The sequence below is a fragment of the Ochlerotatus camptorhynchus genome, unplaced genomic scaffold (genome assembly GCF_037179485.1).
Source record: "Ochlerotatus camptorhynchus isolate MF236.1 unplaced genomic scaffold, CSIRO-AGI_Acam_v1.1 ptg000077l, whole genome shotgun sequence".
NCBI lineage: Eukaryota > Metazoa > Arthropoda > Insecta > Diptera > Culicidae > Ochlerotatus > Ochlerotatus camptorhynchus.
Genome location: NW_027040567.1, coordinates 11,457,553 through 11,470,675, shown reverse-complemented (window position 1 = coordinate 11,470,675; position 13,123 = coordinate 11,457,553). Strand labels below are relative to the sequence as shown.

Genomic DNA, 13,123 nt, shown 5'->3' with positions numbered 1-13,123 from the left:
AAGTGGAGCACCGCTCAGCAAACCAATCCCATTTGTCAACAACGTGGAAATTCCACAATAGTTCTCCTAGCAGTAGCAGATAATCCTTTATTCCCCTAGCCTAGATAATAAAAAAAAATTCACTCGATATTGCAACGAAGCGCAATACTCTCTCCATCCAAACCGCCACCGCATCCCTATATTTGTGCGAAAATGCAACCGTCATTACTTTTCCACTAACGTCGTCGGTCAGACGAAGGATTGCCCAAACGATGACGATGGGGGACGGAAAGCTGTCAGCCGCAAAAATGGCGACTATCATCAGTGTTAGTGCGATTATGACGACGACGATGACGACCGACCGACGATTTGAAGAGGAGGACTTTTGCTTGGAATGCATTTTGCGTCCTAGCCTGTATCTATCGGTGTATGCCTTGCCTGTTGTGGTTTATCATCGTCAACGACTACATTTCAGCTAAATACCAACTACGTTACCTACACCGGTGACTCTGTGACAACGGTAGAGCATGTTGAAAAACTGCAAACATTTCCAAGAGCCACCCGAATAGAAATATACCATACGCTGAATAGCCGCTAAATTTTGCTTTCCGTTTGAAACTATCAGATCTTTTATCATTCGTTGCTAATGCATAACAATGGCGTATACCTTGTTTGGTAACGATTGACATAATGACTAATAACTGGGGTCTATCAAATGGAATAGTACTCGAATGGTTCAGAATAACATGAAACATATTACTAGTATTTCAATATTTTTTTTTACGTAGGACTACGTCTTCCTTTACTATACTGGGGGTCATGTTAAGAAATCGAAAATGAGGCATGTAACGAAAAAAGGTGGTGTTTTCAAACGCTTATTTCTTCAAAGCCTTAATGTGAAATATGTCATGCAATATGCCATTCGACGGCATAGTTAGTCAACAATTTTGTGGCATTTAATTATTTATTTATTTATAACTAAACATCAACAATGACGCCGCCCCAATGACGCAACGAACATGCGCAGCTTTTTTAGTAGCTAAATTTGAAACGAAATTAAATGACTAGAGCAAAACAATTACATGGTGTGCAGAAGCATCTACGTCCTGAACTGCTTGAATAACAATAATATGACTCAGAATGCACGAAATTACACTTTCTGCTACCAGTTGAATCTCCGTCAATGACGAAAAATAAATAAGATTTTGACAAGGATGTTTGACGTAGGACTGCGTCTGTGTTTTCTATATGGAGGTACATTTTGTGAAAACCGAAAATGGAACATGTAACAAAATTATGAAAGATTTTGAACGTTAATAATCCAGCTTCCCCTGGACCAATTTCAAAAAGTTTAACACCAATCGATCAGAAATATTTCTACGCGTCTGTTCAATTTAAGACTTTGTCATTTTTCAAAATGTCACTATTGAAAACTGCGCTAATGTGCAACTGTTGCTATGATAATTAAAATTATCACCGATTGCCTGCGAAAAGCGATTTCCCTTACACAGATTTCAAAGTTGAATTCCATCCGGTCTCACCAAACGAAGTTTATTCAATCACCGCGTGGTGAGTGATGGTGTTCTCCAGTACACAATGAAAGGCTGCCTGCAAGCAGCGAGCTGCAGCCCACATGAGCATCCATAGAATGAGGAAGAAGCCGCACCGCTATTGATCGGAATTAGAAGCTCTTCGTGAGTCGCTGTGGGCCATCTATGTCAAGCGCTAAAGAATATAAACAGAGAGAACCCCGCTCAAATTCCTATTCCTAAACAAAACACAAGCTCCTGCTGCAGTTAACAAATATGATTTATTATATAAGACCACGTAGTCCTACGTCACCATTGCGTACAACCCCATAGGGCTGTCCCTTGAAGATTTTTTTTTTTTTTTTGAGGATCCAGTCTATCAGTGGCTATGTGATGAACAATTTTGTCAATATCGCGTGAGAGTCTGACAAGGACAATGACAAATCTCAGCACAATGTTTGGATCATATTAAACAGGTCCAGTAATATTTTTTGATAATTATCGCAATCATTGTGAGGTTGAACAAAACTATCTCTGTTCTGAACAATTTACAAAATGGATTTACGTAACATTGTCATCTCACGGCAGTTCAGAGAAGATCCATGGCCGCTCGGAAAATTGAGTTACTTTAGAAAAGTAAAAAAAAGTCAAAAAGAGCTATTCAAAATGTTGAAGAGAAGTTTTGTGGGCATCCGACTGGTTTATCAAACTTCAAAACTACTTCAAAATAGTTCAATTAACTCCATGAAAGTTTGGGGAAATTTCAAGTAGTTCTGAAGACCTCAGAATAGTCCAAGGGGTTTTTTTGTCCTGAAAATTCACTTGGAGTTCTCCTCAGCACTCACTTTGTATTCTCCCGAAGTTCCCATGGAATTATTCTAGAAATTACATAAATGTTCTGAAATTATCCGCAGAATTAATTACGAACCAAGGGGTATTCAACTATGCACACCTTAATCTGTGCCAAAAGATTTAGCAGTGCCGAATGCTGTACCAAGCGTAGTGCCGATCGTTCCGCAGTAGGCCAAGGTGTCAATATCCCATGAGTTTGACAACCCTAAAGATGGACTTTTGTGATTGTGTTTACATGTTCAATTTCTCTAATTCATGGCTCTGGTTCATGGCAAACATTAAGTTTCTTTCTCATTAGAACGAGCGTGGAGTGGGCAGTGGTTGTAATTTTCATCAACTGCCAGTAAAATGCTTCCCGACAAAATCAAACCCAGAACCCGAACGGACGGAAGTTCAATCCCGCTCTAGAAACAATGTCCTCGAAACAGTTCTGATCGACTTAGAAGTACGTGACATTGAAAACATCACTGCTGTCTCCTACCACCACCCAATTACCACGTTGAAGCCTATAAAGTTCACGATTCTTTGCAGTAGTGAAACCTTCCACAATGTCCCCCCACTTCAAATTTGTCATACTCTGCAAATGGTGCGTGATCCAGATAAGCTTCGCATGTGCAGTTCAACTGCAGACAGTACCCTGTGGTTGTTGTTGTTCATCTGCACACCCATGGGATCTTGTGTCGTCATGCGGGACCTACTGACCCCACCGAAAACTCCTTTGCCGTGAATCAAACATTTTGAGATTGAGCAAGTCCTTGTAATGGTAGGCAGGCCACCCATCGCACCGGGTCCTTTTGAGACAGAAGATTGCAGATTGGATCGTTGATGATGCGGCGTACTCACGGAATAGAATGTAATTGCATTCCTGATTGCATTAATCTGTTCCTATAAATCCTATACTCTTTCGCTAAGGCAATCGTAGATCGGCCCAGATCTGATGGAATATATGGGATTAATTCGTATCGACATCCCTCAGCTGCACTGGGACTTGTATGGATATCCCTATAAAGTTCTGTTGATTTTCCATCGAAGTCCATACTAATTGAAACTAATGACTGGCAAGGATACCTGAGGAAAAACGCAGGTGAAAGCGAGAAAATTTTCCTCCCGGAAGACCCTTAGCAAGACCGGGATTCAAACCAGGCCGAAATACAAAACTCATGACCAACACCGCCCATGATGTGTTTTTTTTCTTTATCGTTCGTTCTGCATAACAAACTTTTAACAGAAAACAACAATCCTCCGCAGTTAGCACAAAACTGTCGTCGTTCAGAGGAGTTTTGTCCATTTAGTTGGCCGATCGTATTTTGCACCGAATTGTCGTATTAGACGATCTTACAGGCATTTGACTATCCGTTACGAAGCCGTTTTGACCGTCTTGACTGTTGTTTCGACCCTTTTGACCTACCATGGTATGGAAGAACTCTGTTGGAGTGAGGCCCAAATAAAAGCTATTCTGGACGAAACCACGAGTCGCTGGGATTTTCGCTACGAATCGGATGAGAAAAACTTTGTTGGTTCTGAAGAGATAAGATATTCATGGTGCAGACAGGGCAGACAATACTCACAGAATTTTTCCTAGGAATTTTTCGCAAACTGGCAAGGCACAATCCTCGAAGCCTAATGGAGTAAATAAAGAAGTATACCATAGCAACGATTGGCAAAACGTCAACACTGTTTTATGTTATATTGTCTGTATCCCACTTTTCAACGTGTGTCCTAAAGAGCCGAATAGTGTGCCATGCTGTGTTTCGGCACAGTGTGCAGAGTTAATCACCCCTTGTTGGATTACTTTAGCTTGGTTGGGCTTTTGCGTGTACATTCACTGCTCGGTGACTATCATCAGGCTATTAAGGGAGGAGTACCTTTGATTTTTCAAAAAAATGCATTTTTTTTTTGCTTAAAATGTTCCTTGGGATGTATACTTTTATTTAGCAAAGACTCCAAGTCCACCAGAATATTCCTTACCGCTTTACGAAGCGATTTCCTAAGCCATGTACCGGCGCGCTGAGAGAGCAATTTTATCTTTAAACGCGTTTATCTCGAAACGGGGTTTTTCAAACTGGCGTGGAAAATAACTCTAACCAGTTATCATCAAATTTGGATATCGCCTAGGTTTTCTTGTTCAGAATTAAATTCTGCTTAGAAATACGTATCCACATTTTCCATTTTGTCAAAAATGGATTTCTAATCCACGATTTTGTAAGCATTTTTAGGGTGAAAAAATCGACTTTTTTTTCCTAAGGCCACAACTTTTGAAAAAATTAATTTAAAAAAAAATCGGAATGCGTATTTCTAACACAAAATTCATTACTTATCAGGATTTTTGTTCGATTTATGTTCCAGGATCACATGGAAAGGAGTATTTTCCCACGCCGTTTTCCGACTTCCGCGCGAGGAGCCCGCGCGACCTGGTGCACCGGCCACGGCCACGCCAATCGAGTTCAAAAAATACAAATTGTAGTTCGTAGGATGACTAATAAATGGGTTATAACATATTTGCCCGCCCTGACTGTTTTATTGCTTAAAAAATTCACGAAAATGCCCTACTTTTTGGACGTTCAAAGTGTACTACCCCCTTAAGATATTGGAACCAATCGAGATTCATAAGAAGAGTCCATACTCACATATTCCGGCTTGTCAAATCTCAACTTCCTACTGCGTTGGATTCGCTTACATGATGATGAGGCAGTCCGTAAGTTCTCGTCAATTTTGCTGTACATTCAACGTACCAAGCCAGAATACCAGAATGACCAGATCAACAAGCAAACTGATCAGATGTACCACCTGCTGGCCATCTGGCTGGTGTTGCACCCACAGTGCATTGATGAATCGATTCAACAGGTACTCCGCGAGAAGAACTACCACGATAACATGTACAAGATGCAATGTGGTGATTTGGATACCTTCCGCAATTTCTTCGTGTTTGCCTGCCCGAAACTTGTGTCTTCTGTATCACCCTTATCCGACGCAACGGTCGACGATTATATGAAGGAAGCTTTGGAACATCAAACCAACGTTTTCATGGATGAAGTCCGCCAACAGCAGGAGTTGCCTACGATCCGCTCTTCGTTGAAACTGAACACAACTCTCCAGTTGCATAAGCTGGCCTCGTTCATGGATCACATTCCCAAGGATGAAATCGGTGAGCAGAATATTGAAAATCTGCTAACCCATCTGCTATGCTTCATGCATAAGATGAAGTACATTGTTTGGACTAAAGGCGCCAGCGGCTTGGAGGGCAAGTTCCAGTCCGATTCGGAGTTGGACTTCTAAATCGACAAGGAAATGATTCACATTGCCGACTCGAAGGTATCGTGTCACCGCTATGGAGACTTCTTTATCCCCAAGATTATGAATTTTGAAGATTTGAACCGTCGTCTGCACAACTTGAAGAGAAAATAGAACCGTGTGAACATTTTGCGATTGCAGAAAGATAACTAAGAGGACAAAATGTATCTTATTTGAAAAGTATCTATCTTGATCGAGAACGCTTGGAAGTGTTTGTGCATTCATTATTCTACATAGGGGAAATAAATGTAATGTCGGCCTAAATGTCCCTAATTTGGGCCCATACATAATTTCAGTAATCGACTAAATTTTCAATAGAAATCAAAAATATCCATTAGTACCGTCCCAATGACGCGTTCATCTAGATAAAATTGATAAATAGCAGATTTTTAGCGATGGGCCCAATCTTAGATCCATAGGCCAACACTAGAGCCATTTCCCCTATTACGCAGTTGTAGCCTATTACTAAAGTAACAAACGCTTTTTTGAATTATCTATTAATACAACCGGAATACCCTTGGAATATTTCAAAACGTTGAAACTATTCTCCAAATTCAATTTTCTTGAATTTGTAATTATCTTGAAATTCTTGTCAGTAAGAAATTCTTTGGAATAAATATCAGATTCTAATTTAATTTCAGAATTCTCTCCTTCTCTTGCAACTTTACGCACATTGAAAGATTCCTACGAATTAATGTGCAGTTCTCCTCACAAATTCTTTAGCTTTCTTCTCCAAACATGTTTGGCAAACTAAGTATCCTCTTAAACTTTCCAAGAAATTAAGCTCCGAATTCAGTTTCCCACACATTTCTTGAAGCTATATTCATATTGCCCTTGGATTTTTTCTATGGAGTTCCCAGGAGTTCTGCTCAGAATTATCATGGAATAATGCTCAGAAATTTCACTGAGCTTCCATTAAAATAGGCATTAAATCCAATTCAGGATGTCCTTATTGATTTCCGATTCTGCTAACTGAGCAATAAATTGATCCTTGTGTTCACTATCATTGTTTCCCACTTGACTGATTGCAGAACACTCCAACTCATGCTGTTGACAGCACTAGCTTGTTGTACGAAAATTCCGCTTTTATTAACCCAATTAGGGGTGGGTTATAACATTCATGTAAGGCCTTTTTCGCAACGCGCTGGTAATATACGAAATGACGATAATGTTCATAACGTCCATGTAGAGTGGTGTGCCAACAATAGCCGTAGTTTTAACAATAGTTTTTATATGCATCAAGTCAGCTAACCTAAATTCATAGTTGAGGTAGTTTAAAGTTTTTTATCCCTTCAATTGTTCAGCGAGAAAAATGAAGAGAAGCGAGAAATCCGACAATGTCAGATCAACTAATCATCTTCCACAGAAGTTTCTCCCCTACAAACCCTTCAATTTGTCTGGTATCGGAGTCACTCAACATCAAAGTAATAAATTATTTTTCCACTGCAGTACCTCCAAGTTCAGTATCAAGTATTTCCAGATTCAAAACACGTGTTTGTCATTATGAACATCAAATCATTTAATTATCTTTCATTGAAGTATCTCAGACTTCAAACTGTCTTTTCTCAGATCACCACTCGATTTGTTTATAATAACTCCTTAACTATGCTCAGCGACCAGGCCCTTAGTGGAAAGCATAGTCACAGAACTAATTGAATTGAATCAACATCAGAACAATAAAGCCTCTTTCATGAAAGGATCTTCTACTTAAATAATATTAATTTCTTTCTAGTTTCAGAATCAATCAACATCTAATTACTAAATTATCTACTTATGAAGTATATTCAACTTTATACTATCTCTTTTCAAATCAATATTCGATTTGTTTAAAATAATTTTTAACTATACTCAGTGACTGATCATATGACCTTACCAGGCTCTTAGTGCACAGCATAGTCACTTAACTAAATAAACTTCTTGAGAAGTAACTCAATCATCATCAATAACTAAATCTTCTTGCAGTTAAGTATCTCCAATTTTTCGCATAGATTCAAAATCGAACCTTCTCTTGAGGTATGTCCATCTTCAATCTGTCTTTTCCCCGATCTTCATTTGTTTTTCAACACAATGAAAGGCTGCCTGCAAGCAGCGAGCTGCAGCCCACATGAGCATCCATAGAATGAGGAAGAAGCCGCACCGCTATTGATCGGAATCAGAAGCTCTTCGTGAGTCGCTGTGGGCCATCTATGTCAAGCGCTATGTCAATAAACAGAGAGAACCCCGCTCAAATTCCTATTCCTACACAAAACACAAGCCCCTGCTGCAGTTAACAAATATGATTTATTATATAAGACCACGTAGTACTTCGTCACCATTGCGTACAACCCCATGGGGCTGTCACTTGTAGTTCTTTTTTTTAAGGATCCTGTCCAACAGTGGCTATGTGATGAACAATTTTGTCAATATCGCGTGAGAGTCTGACAAGGACAATGACAAATCTCAGCACTATTTTTAGCAATGTTTGGATCATATTAAACATGTCCAGTAATATTTTTGATAATTATCGCAATCATTGTGAGGTTGAACAATAGTATCTGTATTCTCTACAATTTACTAAATGGATTTACGTAACATTGTCATCTCACGGCAGTTCAGAGAAGATCCATGGCCGCTCGGAAAATTGAGTTACTTTAGAAAAGTCAGAGATCCTCAAAAATGTTGAAGAGAAGTATTGTGGGCATCCGACTGGTTTCTCAAAATTCAAAACAGTTTAACTAACTCCATGGAAGTTTTGGGAAATTTCAAGTAGTTCTGAAGACCTCAGAATAGTTCAAGGGGTTTTTTCCTGAAAATTCACTTGGAGTTCTCCTCAGCACTCACTTTGTATTCTCCCGAAGTTCTCATGGAATTATTCTAAAAATTATAAATGTTCTGAAATTATCCTCAGCCTTCATTACGAACGGTTTTTTGAATTCTTTTTAAATATAACCGGAATATCCTTGAAATATTCCGCAAAACGTTGAAACTATCCTCCAAATTCAATTTCCTTTAAGTTTTTCTTGAAATTATCTTATTTTAAAATATCTTAAAATTCTTGTCAGCAAGAAACCCTTTGGAATAATGATCAGATTATTAACTTAATTTCAGAATTCACTCCTTCCCAAGTAACAATTTTGCAGCCTTTTGGTTTTCACACTGATTTATTGTTGTTTTATAATGGTAATAAGCAATCTTGTTAGTTTAAAAACAGCATTTAAAAGTGCAACACATTCTTGGTCAGTAGTCTAGAATTTTGCTGTTTTAAAAACCATTTAAAGTATGACGATAAAGTCAACACGGGTCTGGTTTTAAAAATGAATTTAAAGCAGCACTCTATCCCTGTATAACACTGTTCAGTTAGTCAATCATAAACCTGCTCTTTATTTTTTATTGATGCCACGACAAAATACTCCATAAAGGCATTTTATCATCATAAAAGCAATTATAAAACCGTTCGGTTTCAAACGGGAACAAAAAGCATATATAACTGCTTTTTAGTGTCAATAAAGTGTATCACAAAACTCCCTACTGTTTACAAACTAAACTTAAAATATGGATCCGCCTAGAGAAAGGAAACAAATAAATCGTTTGGAGCTTTTCAACGAAGAATCCCAAGGAAATGCCAAAGGACAGTCGAATAATAATACTAGCGATAGTAGGAGGAACAATTGTGGCGATGCTGTCGACGGAAAGGAAAAGGACTCCAATTCCAGAACTTCCTGGGAGGCCCAGTAGCTCTTACTGAACCGGTCAACAAAGACAGAACAGCCGACTGAAAAGAGTGAGTGAATACGGTTCACGAAGCACTGGAAGCCGTCAAATTAGATGCTTAAAATTGATGAGAATACCCAAAATATTGGCAATGGCTTTTGCGACACGATCTGAATAAACACAGACCAACCTTCTCCAGAAATCGCGTTTCGATGATGATTCGAATAACATGCATCAGCGTCAAACTGGGACTGCGGAAAACTGCCGACAGGAAACTTCAGAAGCTGTCAGTCAGCTGGAAAATGACTGCCTTCCGAACCTTACCAGTGCACTAGTGGCTTCATTCGGCGAAAGGGTCAAATGTTCCAAAAAATCAAAGCAAGCGCACATTAAGTTCCTCGGATCATCCGGGAGAAGGGAAACATTTTGGGAACTATTGAGCTTCTACCTGTTCCAAGTTATGCAGATACACTTCCTGATTAACTGCAATAGATGATAATCACCCTTATCGAGGATGCCCCGCAACTTGTTGATCCAACGCAAGAGTAGAAGCTCGGTGCAATGATCGCGCAACAAAACTATCTAAATGTAAACAAATTTTGACGTTTAACTTTTTCCAGGCACCATTAATGCCGTCATAAAACTAAACGGAATAGGAGCAAGCAAAATGGCCTCAGATAAATACAATTCATATTATCTTCATGAAAACCAAATTAAAACGTTTCGTATTTGTTAGCGATTTCATGAAAGCAAAAAAGCTTTTTAGCAATTGGCCTATGGAAAATCAATTTTTATGCCACCGTCATATTGTTATTATTACATTTGTTTTTTCCACTATCTTCGTTTTTCAAGATGTTTTTCCATGAAAATAACTTTAATCTCATAAATTGATCAATGAGCAGTAAAAGAGATTCCGAAAATCATTAAATTATCTCGGCTGGAGGCAACGATTGATATAATACATAACTATACGTTGTTTTCTAAATTAAAAATAATAAGTACAATCAAGATTTCCGAAGGCGGACTTATTTTTTTCGATCTTTCGAAGCATATTTCACATTAGATTTAAGCTGTAGCCCACAAAATGAGAACTGCTTTGATAATTATGGTAATTCATTCACATTAGATGAGGTAATTTAAGAAGATTTTTGTAAGATTCATTTTTGAACAAAGAATTTGGCAAGATCTGATGATATTTATGTATCTCTTCTTATCTTGATTGTTTCTTTATTCTCAGTGCGGTTAGTAAGCGTCAAAGGCACATGTAGTTTTGATAAGGATTTCAAATGATTTTAAATGCTTTCGTGTTATAACCATTTTGCAGTAAATCGATCTTGAAATGCCTCAAAAATATGCCCTTCAAAACCTTCTTCGGGGTGGGCCAACTAGACAGATTCTAGTCTTAATGAGGTTTTGGTGGATGTAATAAAGACAAAACCGTCTTGACCAGGGTTTTATGAATGTTGTTTTATAGTAGCCTTGTAGTATTTCATAAAACGTAAGATGTTACTTGGGTTCTCTTGCAATTCTACGCACATTGAAAGTTTCCTAAGAATAAATGTGCAGTTCTCCTTACAAATTCTTTAGCTTTCTTCTCCAAACATGTTTGGCAAACTAAGTATTGTCCTATTTCCAAGGAATTCCCAAGTAACAAAAAGTTCTGATAAAAGGCTATTTGTGGCTTAAGCAGCTTGGTTGAAGGTGATCTACAGAATGCTAAGCAGCCTCATTTTTGAGTCGTTATAAGAAATTGAAAGTTCCGGTACCATAATTGAAGAGCTTTTTAAGCAGCTTCTGGTGGAATTTGAACGGAACTTTTAGAAAATAAGTTAAAACAGGTTTTGTGCTCTACACCAATTTTATATTTAGTTCGTTCTTTTATGAAAGTTAATTCTAAAGTCAGGTCTTTATGCAAGTTATTTCTAAAGGCAGGAAGGTATTGATTTATCAGCATTACTAGTAGTATTGGAGCTGTTTGAAGAATTAAACCCAGTCCTTCTGTGTGAGGAGCTCCTGCACGGACCGCTACGTCATCTGAGATTTACTAAAGTGAGCTGTTGTCCCGCCTACTGTTGGAGTTTTCAGTGCCAACTGACTGACTTACATACGAAACACAACACCTTGATGAATTTTAAGTTGGTGGATATTTTTTTAAGAATTTTCATCTAAGAGTTATGTCTGTTTGTCTGTGATTTTATCTTCCGCTGTCCAATAAGCCTCCTCCACCAGAACGAGAGCCACTTCCAGTGGTTTGATTCTATGGCAGATTCGCCAACGAGGGTCAGAGCGCTTCCATTGCAACAATGAACGCAACACGTGGTCAGTACTCACACATTCATCACGAAACGGTTGAAAGAACTGCTGATGAAGAACAATGAGGAGGACCACACAATGGTTGATGCCGAGTAAACCGCCGATCGCGTAACACACATCGAGAGTGGTCTGCTTCTGTCGACAGCCGAGTGAACACTGGTCGCTAACTTTGACGTTTTTAAGTCGCAATAATTGATGCATATTGCAAGATATCTTTTGGTATTTCATTTCGAAATATTTTGCGAAAATTATCGATGGTTGAAAACGGATGCTATTCGGCAATTTCATGTATGCGTTATCTTAAAAACTCCATTATGACAGTGCTTGAAAATAAATAGTAAAAATATTTCTAAATTGAGAGCATGCCTAAGTCGTGTTGGAAACGCGTGTACTTTGACAGGCCTTCCCTGAACTACGGCAGGACTGCCCTGAGGTTCAACAGGCCTTCCCTGAACTTTGGCATGAGTTCCCTGAACTTTATCAGGACTTTCCTGATATCCAAGAATTGAAATGAAAGGACTTCCCTGAAATTCGGCAGAACTTCCTGAACTTCGGCAGAACTTCTCTGAGCTTCGGCAGAACTTCCCTGAACTTAAGCAGAACTTCCCTGAACTTTGGCAGGAATTCCCTGAACTTCGGTAGAACTTCTATTGACTTCGGCAGGAGTTCTCTGAACAGGCAGTAGATTTCTTTTTTATGCCTTTCTCAATCTAGGGTAATTCAAACGATCAATTTTGCATTTCCCTGTTTGGATTACCCTAGACTGAGAAAGCCATATAAAAGAAATCTCCATACGTACCAGTCGAAAAATCGAATAAATCACTTCCACAGGAGTTCCCTGAACTTCAGCACGATTTCCCTGAACTTTGGCAGCCCTTCCCTGAATATTGGTAGGACTTCCCTATAGTTCGGAAAAACTTCCCTGAACATCGACAGAACTTCCCTGAACTTCCACAGAACTTCTCTGAATTTCCGCAGAACTTCCTTGAACTTCAGCAGGACTTCCGTGAACTTCGGCAAGGCTTCCCTGAACTTCGAAAGGACTTTCCTGAACTTCGGCAGGACTTTCGGTAGGGCTTTCCTGAACTTCATTAAGACTTCGCTGAAGTTCGGCAGGCCTTCCCTGAACTACGACTAGACTTTCCTGAGCATTAGTATAACCACCCTGAACTTGGAATCTTGGAATTGAAGTTGTCATTTCAGTACTAGAATTATTATAATTATACAATAATATTGTGTTTACGAATATGTTCAAAATTTGAATACTTCCCATTTTTCTAATTTGCAATGCTTGTTGATATTGGTGAATTACGAATTTGGGTGTGGTTTGAACGGGTGTGAATTCAGTTTCAACGGAAAAGCATTAACTTTCACCTTAAGCATTAGATTTAAGTAGTTGGAAAGTAGCACTAACACTAGGTTTAAATCAATAATTTAATTAGTGCACTTAACTAACAATTCAATTTGCA

The 13,123-nt window shown here is 38.7% G+C and overlaps 1 protein-coding gene and 1 pseudogene across 1 annotated transcript in view; one reads left to right on the top strand and one right to left on the bottom strand.

Moving 5' to 3' along the window:
- The window catches only part of LOC135697634 (5-hydroxytryptamine receptor 2A-like), a 388,901-nt gene that overhangs the window by 243,148 nt on the left and 132,630 nt on the right, over positions 1 to 13,123 (bottom strand). The gene's annotated exons all lie outside the window — the stretch shown is intronic.
- LOC135697689 (eukaryotic translation initiation factor 3 subunit L-like) lies at positions 4,102 to 5,765 on the top strand (annotated as a pseudogene).